The following is an 8,588-nucleotide window of genomic DNA, read 5'->3' on the forward strand; positions in this document are numbered from 1 at the left end:
AAAATCATAGACTAAAAGATCTGTACCATCTATTAATAACAATCAGTAATGAAAATCCTTGAATATGTATTCTGACTTACTTGTTTGATTTGTCAGGGGAAGCCAATTGTTGAAAATACTCGTTCCTGCCGGTGTGAATGCCCAGCACTCATAAGATTACTTCGGTCAAAGGACAATGGATGGTACATAGCAGAACATCGAGATGGTCACAATCATGCACTCTCCCAAACTTATGGACAGACAATACACTGGCCGTCACACAAGTATATTGATGTTTACAGCAGGGACCTAGTGAAGCAGCTCCGGCAAAATAATGTCAACCTTGCTAAGGTGTACAGCATTGTAGGCAGCTTCTTCAGGAAGATGGAGAATGTGCCGAGCATGAAAAGAGCATTGAGAAATTTGTGTGGCAAGATTAGCCGTTAGCAATTAGAAGACGATGTGAGAAAAACAATGAAAGTATTCCATGATCTGTGCTCAAATGATCCACAGTTTACCTACCGGGTTCAAGAAGACAACGAGGGTTGAATCAACAACCTGATGTGGGAATCGGTAACAGCCGCCTGCAGTACAATTTCTTTGGGGATGTCATTACTTTTGACACGACTTACAGGACAAACTTGTATGACATGCCCTTTGGGTTGTTTGTTGGCGTCAACAACCATTTCCAGAGCATCATATTAGCTGGTGTGCTTGTGAGGTATGAGACAGTTGAGACATTCGAGTGGGTATTTTCAGAGTTTGTTAGGATAATGGGGGGTAGTGCACCGCAGACCATCCTAACTGGTAAGATGGTCCCGAAGTTATTTTTTTGCAGTACTTTTCTGAGGTGGATAGCAGGAAATACTAATGAACATCGATGGTATGGATTGCCGATCAGAACAGGGCGATGGAAGTTGCCATACAAAATGTGATGCCAGACACGGCTCACCGATGGTGCAAGTGGCATGTGCTAAAGAAGGCAAAGGAGTCATTAGGTCCTTTGTACTCAAAGAAGTGTGATTTCTGACCAAAGTTCCATAAGGTTGTGAACCACATGCTAACAGTAGATGAATTCGAGGAAGGATGGAAGTACCTAATAGAGAAATACAACCTGCAAAGTCATGACTACATGACTAATTCGTACGAGATATGACACAAATGGGCAAAGCCGTATTTTAAGGGAGTTTTTTGTGCAAAGATGACTAGTACGCAGCGGAGTGAAAGCACAAACCACATGTTGAAGAACTATGTGCCACCTGGGTGTCCAATGCATATCTTCGTGAGGAAATACATGAGTTTGATTTTTGATAGGGAATCAGAAGAGAATTATGAGGAGAAGCGGACAGCAATTGTAAGGGTTGAATGAAATACAAATTTTCAATATTATTGTTTCAGGTTTTATGTATGATGAGCTAACTAATTACTTGTTGATGCGCTGTTTGTCAGGGAAGGCCTCTTATGCGAGCAAATCTGGCGACTGAGAGACATGCTGGGAAGATTTACACGAGGGCGATGTTTGAGAAATTTGGCCACATATTATATGAGTGTGGTGCATATCAGGTGGAAGAGATTGAGAAAGGCAAAGAGTACGTGGCAATACATACTGATGCTGCAAGGAGGGAGAAATGGTGCCGAACCTCATACAAGGTCACGGTGGTTGAAGCAGGTGAGGAGTGTGACTGTGAGTGCAGGCAATTTGCACACATGGGCCTGCTGTGCAGCCATATCCTTAAGGTAATGTACATGTCCTGGGCACAGAGAATGCACATTGGGCTTGTATGCATGACAGAGAATTTATGTTCATGGCTATATGATTTTAAGTTTTCGTTAATGCAGGTGCTCGACTTCATTCGAGTGACAGAAATCCCAAATAAGCACATTGTGAAAAGGTGGACAAGGGACGCGAGAGATATACTTCCAGCCCACCTAATGCAGTACCAGAAAGACAATTCCCAGGGAAATCCATTTAGTTTCCGGCATTTCAACATGTATATGCAAGACATGGAACTTGTTAGGATGGGTGACTCAAGCTTGGCAGCATACGAGCGATTGACTACACGATTCAACCAATGTGCGGCCGAAATGAAGCCACTCACAGAGGTCAAAGATGGCCTAGGATTGGAAGACAGGTTGGCAGGTAATAATATGGTTCTGAGTGGGGTTGAAGCAGACGCCGTTCCGAGTAGGATTGAGGCAGATGCCGATGCATTCAATGCAATAGAAGGTACACAAATGATCATCGGAAATGATGACAGCATATCAGCTAATGTGTCTGTGACTAGGCTGGATAACCTTCTAGCACCAGCAAAGCGGAAGCAAGTTGGAAGGCCGACGAGCAGTAGGGAGAAGGCTCCATATGAGGGTTTAAGTAAGAGCACTAGATTTTGCGGCATATGCAGGCAGCAAGGACATAAGAGAACAACCTGCCCTGAACGAGGGGATTTACCAAAGCAACCACGTAAGCCGGCGAGATGCAAGAATTGTGGGGTTGAAGGACATCACAGGAATAACTGTCATAAGGCAGCTGAACTTAGGCTGCGATAATTTATATATGAGCGATGAGTGTTTTTTTATGGAGGAGCTAAAAATGAAACAGTAGTTGCTTTTCTTTTAAGTGTAACTGAAATCTATTTGTGTGTCTCAAGTGCAAAAACTGAATTTTCCTGAATACGCAGCTGAGGAGTTTCAGTGTATCTGTTGTTCCTTCAGACAGAGATTATGCTTTAGTTTCTGAACTTAATGTGGTTGTCTGTCCGTCTCAGAATATGTTTGTGCGGACAAATGAGGTGGCATCAGTTCATGCACGAATATTAGATAATATTTGCTGCCAATTGGTGTGGCATTTGAATTTGTGTGCATGGGACGTGTACTGAAGCCATCCCTTTGCTGCAACCTACATGAGGTACATGTTTAAATGGGGTAGGCAAACTGGTGGAGTCGGCATTGAAGCCAACTGGGTGGGCTTGCGTTTCAAATTCAAAACACACGGGCGGGATAATTCAAAACACAAATGGGCAATGTTGCTACCTGAAGGGGCAGCTAGGGCCATTCAGGCTTGGGAGTTGCAGCATGAGAGCCTCAGTTCTTTCCCACGATGAATCCTTAGTGACCGCTAGTGAGGAATTCTCAAAGGGTTGTGGCCTCTCGATGCAGGTTCGTTGCCTTTCCTTAGTATACATCCAACTTAGAAATCTGCTGACAATAATTATTAGTTGAATGACCATGAAATGCAGGCAGCGGCCAAATTGGAAGCATCAGTTAACCAGGGAGATGAACCTGTGGCTGCGATAAGCGAGACTTCAGGGATTTCCACACTGTCTCTGCAGGTGGGCATGGTAAATCAGCTAATACTAGCTTAGATTGTAGCTTACATGCATGGCTATTATGTTCGCAGTCATAGCAGGTTAGTTCTAAACTGGGGAAGGAAGATATCCCATCAGAGGAGATCATTGCACAAGGGATTGAAGGGTACCCTGATGCATCAGAAGGGTTCGGGGAGCACGATCCCGCTGCTGCTCAAGTGGGGCTGGCGGTGGATGAAGGCGTGCAGCTGTACTTTCCAGATGATGACGACGTGGAAGAGAGCACTGAGCACATTGCCAAACGCTCAAGACTGAACGCCTGATTTACTCTTGTGCTAAGTTGAGACAGAGTAGGCAATGATGCCTTTGCCTTCTATCTGACTTCTGTACTGAATAATTAGTCGTGTGTACTATGTATCAACTAGATCAGCAGTAGTTAGTGCGTAGTTGTTTGAAGCCAAGTACAGACTTCTGTACTTAAAGAAATGCCTCTGCCGTATGACTCTTGTATTATTTATTAAGTTGGTTTGAGATTAATCGCGTGAGCATGATGCAGCTTGCTCTCATGTACAGGTCATACGATTTGGACTTCGAATTCATGAATACAATGATGAGTTATGAGGCGCTCGGCTATCGCCTGCAGTGGACAAAGAAGGTATCAACTCGCAATGCATACATATATATATGATGTTTTGTAGTCCGCAGATGTTCATACATGATAATTAGCATTTGGTATTTATAAAAAAGACTCACATATAACTTCGGATATGCAGCTCGTGCTACCAGTTCCAATGATGGATAGCTACTCACTATATGTCGTGGATGTCGAGGAGAGGACATTGTTCGTCATGGACCCCTCTGAGACTTCAGAGCCAATGTCAGAGATGCAGTACAAGCATGAAGACAATGCAAACTTCATTCTAGCAGGACTTCGGCGCTGCATACATGAGAATATCCCTGGATGCTACATCCCTGCTCAGGGGTGGACAATCAACTACAATGTGAACATGCATGAAAGCTGTGAGATGTATGTTCAAAATGCAATCATTCTAAATGTCGATATTTATTTATTGTCCATGTTTAACAGTCTGACTGATTTGATGTGATGATGGACAATGTAGAGAGGACAGCTGGCTGCATGTTGTAAACTACAGTAGGAATTACACTGGCCTATATCTTCAGAATGTGCTAACCCCGATGAGAATTATACCACACAAATATATTGAATCCTTGGTTCAACTCTCTAAACATCTAGTCGAGCGTGCCTAATTGTCATGTTCATTATGTCCAGGCGCGCCTTAACTACCCGCGGCAGTCAATTGCATATGAAGTTATCTCCATGAGGGGGAACATGGGAGAGCTCCCAGATTTCATGCATGAGGAAGTCCTGCCATTCTAGAAAGCTACAAGATGAGAGGGCGCATTTTGGAACAGTATTTGCGCGACGAGTAAGAATCCTGTTTGAATATGAGGACAACCGTGAATGTTAGTTGCCTCCCCACGTGTATGTGGTGTGGTAATGGTTCGAACGGTTGACCAGCCCATGAAAACTGAAGACAAGTTGGTGCCGATAAAGGTTGCAATTTATCTTGCACCCTCCTCCTGATATGACTAAGTTATTACTAGATGAATCGCGTATGTAGGATTGCCATTTGACTTCTACCTGGCACTAGAAGACTGAAGACATCACGGCGTCGAGAATTCACACAATTTAACTTGCGCCCCCAACTAAAGTGGTGTGTAAGTGATTGTGTTCACTGCCTGTATGCCCTGTACTAGTTCAAGCCAAACCTGTTTGTGACATTTATGTGAGAAGACAGTCATGTTTAGACTGTTCATTGTGTAAGACGTAATTGTGGACTCCGACAATTAATTTTGAACCTTACTGTTGTGTGCTAGCATTTCTATGATGTTTGGTTTGTGCGTAAACTGATTATGTAGTACAATATGCAATTGATGAATTACGATTTTGCATTATTATGGCATAATGCAATATGGGTATGCCTCTGACATAGCATGTCTACATCATGGCGAAACATGGCGGGGCAGAGGGTGGGTGAAGCTTTAGAACTAATGGGAAAATAACGACTAGGGTGTTGATTAGATGGCGACTGGAAAACCAGGGATGACAATGTTAGCATAGTCAAGTGTTCCTATCGCAGGCTGCATGGTTATTTGTCTCGGCATATTTGTAGCAACCTGGGATAACTATAAATTTAAATATATCGAACAGGACATGTGCTGAGATATGTGAGTTGAATTGTCGCCCGGTGCTAAATGCATACATACAATGTGGCTAAAATGGCCGATGGGTCCTTCTGTACCATGAGGTTTTGATTGAACGAGCTAGCTATTTCGAGCTGGTAATTAGATGAAAAATGGCACACGCGTCCATGTATGTGAGAAGATGGGCATGGCATGTGCTCCTCCTCTCATTGCACATATGAGGACCGGGGAAGATTGGGGGGGACATGATGTGGATATGCAAAAATAAAAATATGTGTAGATTTGTTCAGACACATCATAAGAAGTTTAGTAGCAGCTAATGATTGTCGCATCACGATAAAACTGAAATGACAGATAGTAACCATGACATTGGTGCATACATTTGCTACGATGAAATAAGTAGACAAATATATAGGGTAAAGTGACAAAAGAACATAAGGATAGCTCCATGCCAACCAGTAGATTTTGCTGAGTCAATCTTTCTCAAATATATTGTCCGATGGTGCAAGAAGGCGCCACAGGGCATCACGTGCATGGGGTGAGAAATTGCCCTGCAATTTCATGCACTCGTACAACATTTCCCGCTTGACCTTCGATATTGTGTGCTGTGTAATGGCACCGGGAGGGGATTTGGTTAGGGCAAAAAAATTCAAAAGGATTCCATTGAAACAGTACAGAGGAATGTAATTATACTCGGTGACTTCGATAAAAAACCTTGGTGAGGGGCATCTTCAGCTTTTTCCCGTCGAAATGGCGGGCAATATGGATGACACAAGCTCCAGTTTCATTACTGCTCAAAGCAAACAGATTTTCATAAGAACTCACTTATGACATTACACGTGATTAGGTAACAGAAAGGGGGCTGGGGAACACAATACCGAGAGAAAATGCTATCAGCAAGTGCGGGGAAGGTGACTTTCCAACCATCTTTCCTCACGGGCCAGCTAGCATAATACTCATTCAAGCAAATGAACAAGGCATCATGTAACTTCCAAGCTATAATCTCGTCTCTTTGCTGAGTGGTCAGTGGATGGCTTCTCTTGCTGTACATTGGATCAATAACAAACATGAGGCGGGTTACCATGTCCCAGAAACTACAATCCATCCTTCAGGCCGTGGGACCGGCGTGAAGAACTGCAAAGAATAATTGCAGCGTTAGGGGACCAATTAGTTGCCATAGGATAATACAAAAATCAAGGGGTCGGTGCTGCTTTACTCTCATACCAACTCAGCTGATGTGATGTCATATTTGAGTGCGTCGGCACAGAATGCTTTCTGGATTGACACCGTATGTAGGTAATCATGACGCGATAGTACCATCGTCTACATTCAGTCAAATCCAAACGTCGGTGAATGGATAAAATAAATGTACATTGAAAAACAAGTTGCCGAAGATGTGGATAGGTATTTAAGACTGGCCAAAAATTCCGGTTCAAATGGGTGTCTCCATGTTAAGTATGGGGAGTGTTGTTGGCTTCCTGATCAGACTGGCAATACCTTCTGGTAATGACTGACATCACCTCATGGTTGATTAGCTCATCTTCAACAAGCTGGCTTTTCAACGCTGAACCCGTTATTCGTAAGAACCTTGGGTTCTCATGCATAAGAAAATTCCTGAGTATATGGAAAAAGGAGTGTCAGCATAATGGTTCAAGTGTGAATACAGATAATCAATATGCACCATAACATTCTGGTTTGTCATAATCACCTGCATAGTTCTTCTGGCAGTGCCGCAGCAAAGAACCCTTCTAATTGTTGGCAAACATACGGTTGCGATGGTAGCAAGACAGCGCCCCTGATCCATGGGTCTGTCTGGAATCCAGATCTGAATACATATTTTCTTCCAGGAAGTCCCTCTGCCTTCTGTCCAAACGCAGTGGTGCTGCCGTCATCCGGCAAGTCAATAAACATTTCACTGATAGCCTGCAGTGTATGCCTTGCAAACTGAAGTATCTGAGATGTCATTGTTGCTACTGCTCCATCATCATGTCGTGGACCTCTTGTTCTATAGCCGGCCTGACTGCTCATCACCATGGATACTCGGTCCAGAGTTGCCATCTGAAAACAGAGTGAAAGTTATCATATGAAATGAACTATTGGCACGGGAGGAAGTCGTTGCAAAAATGTAAATAAACAAAAACATGGGATTGCAATGAACACCGATCGAGAACTTTGCATGTAGACATATCGAGCCTGACTCCTGGTATTTTCTGTCCAACCGGAGTCCTCAGTGTATCATCTAGAAATGTATCTACTGCTCTTGCCGGACAGTCAGTAAACCCTCTAGCAGTACAGCAGATGCACCTCTTGCTGATCGACGCCATTAGTTTGTCCACGAATTTGATCATGTCTGCCTGCATATTTGCGCGGGCGGTGTTGATTTCACGCTGGCATTTGGCATTCTTCTCCTTCAGCATAAAAGTCAACTCATCCCTAACCTACGGCACACAAAGAAAATGACATACATCAGCAGAATCAATATAGATGCCATGACTATCACCAGATACAATGATGGGAAAATCTTGGAAAATAATGAAAAAATCGAATCAACCATAGCAGAGAATCATACCAGACTGTGGTATCGGCTCCGCATGTGCTCTATAAAGTCCATTGGTCCAAGCATACGTAGTGGTGTATGTACGTCCATTAGGTTGCCGGTTGCTGAAGATGATACATGAGCTGAATCATTCCTGTCGTTGGTGAACTTTTAAACAACTTCCTCCATATTGACGCCTTCAACTGGCCGGTTGGAAGTTCTCTCAGTGCAATCAGCAATGTTGCAACCAGCATAGCATAGATCAGTACCCTGACGGATCTACCATAGATACATATGAAAAACATTTATTATGATGAGGGCGAATCAATAAATAATGTTCACCAAACCACAGTAAGCTGCCATGGTTACCATGCATTTCGAGTAGGATGTAGGGCCCATTCCAATGTCAGTCGCCATTGTTATCATGTTCTTGATGCTGGTCTGATCGAAGTCACTAATGCGAGGAAGAACATTATGGTTCTTGTTGAAAATTCCAAGGTCGACATTGTCAAGGAAGAAAATCCGCATGAAAAGGTTGTTAA

The 8,588-nt window shown here is 43.3% G+C and overlaps 1 pseudogene; it reads left to right on the plus strand.

Annotated features, from left to right (window-relative positions):
• The first annotated feature begins 859 nt into the window (after window positions 1-859).
• On the plus strand, window positions 860-3,607 carry LOC125506932 (annotated as a pseudogene).
• Window positions 3,608-8,588: the final 4,981 nt, after the last annotated feature.

The sequence above is a fragment of the Triticum urartu genome, chromosome 5 (assembly GCF_003073215.2).
Source record: "Triticum urartu cultivar G1812 chromosome 5, Tu2.1, whole genome shotgun sequence".
NCBI classification, from domain to species: domain Eukaryota; kingdom Viridiplantae; phylum Streptophyta; class Magnoliopsida; order Poales; family Poaceae; genus Triticum; species Triticum urartu.